Below are 639 nucleotides of genomic sequence, written 5' to 3'. Positions count from 1 at the left end.
CCCTTTTGCAATCTATATTCGAAGCTATGTTAATAAGATTTTCACTTTTATCATTATGAAATGTTCCTCTTTATCACCGGTAATGCTCTTGCCTTAAAACCTATTTAGTCTTATTAGTGTATCTCCACCAGAATTTTTTTTTTACTTCCAGATTTCCATGTCCTTATATTTGAGCTGCCCTATTAAATAGCAAGTAGTTTTTCTAAAATAAAATCTGCTAGTTTTCTCCTTCAATTGGAAAATTCATTTATTGTTAATGTAAATGTTGAAATATTTAGATTTAAATATACCACCTTACTATTTCTCTTTTACTTCAGTCCATCTTTTGTTTCCTGTTTTTTTTTTCTCTTTTCTTTTTTCTTTTTAGATCAATGGAAATGTTTTCTAAAATTATTCCATTATACTTTCTCCACTCTGTATTTTTAAAAATATAATTCTTTATTGGTTATCTTCTAGTCGAGAATATGCTTCCTTATCTCATTAGAATGTACTTTAAATCAGTACCTTTAGCGTGCTTCTGCTGGCAACAAATATCTCATGTTATTTTGTTCAAAAAAAATATCTTAACTTCATTTTAAATTTGAAGAGTATTTTCCTCATGGTGTAGAATTCCTAGTTAGCCATTCTTTTCTTTTAGCA

The sequence above is a fragment of the Pteropus vampyrus genome, unplaced genomic scaffold (assembly GCF_000151845.1).
Source record: "Pteropus vampyrus isolate Shadow unplaced genomic scaffold, Pvam_2.0 Scaffold71, whole genome shotgun sequence".
NCBI classification, from domain to species: Eukaryota; Metazoa; Chordata; class Mammalia; order Chiroptera; family Pteropodidae; genus Pteropus; species Pteropus vampyrus.
The sequence above is the reverse complement of the archived record's forward strand: the minus strand, read 5'-3'. Positions refer to the sequence as shown.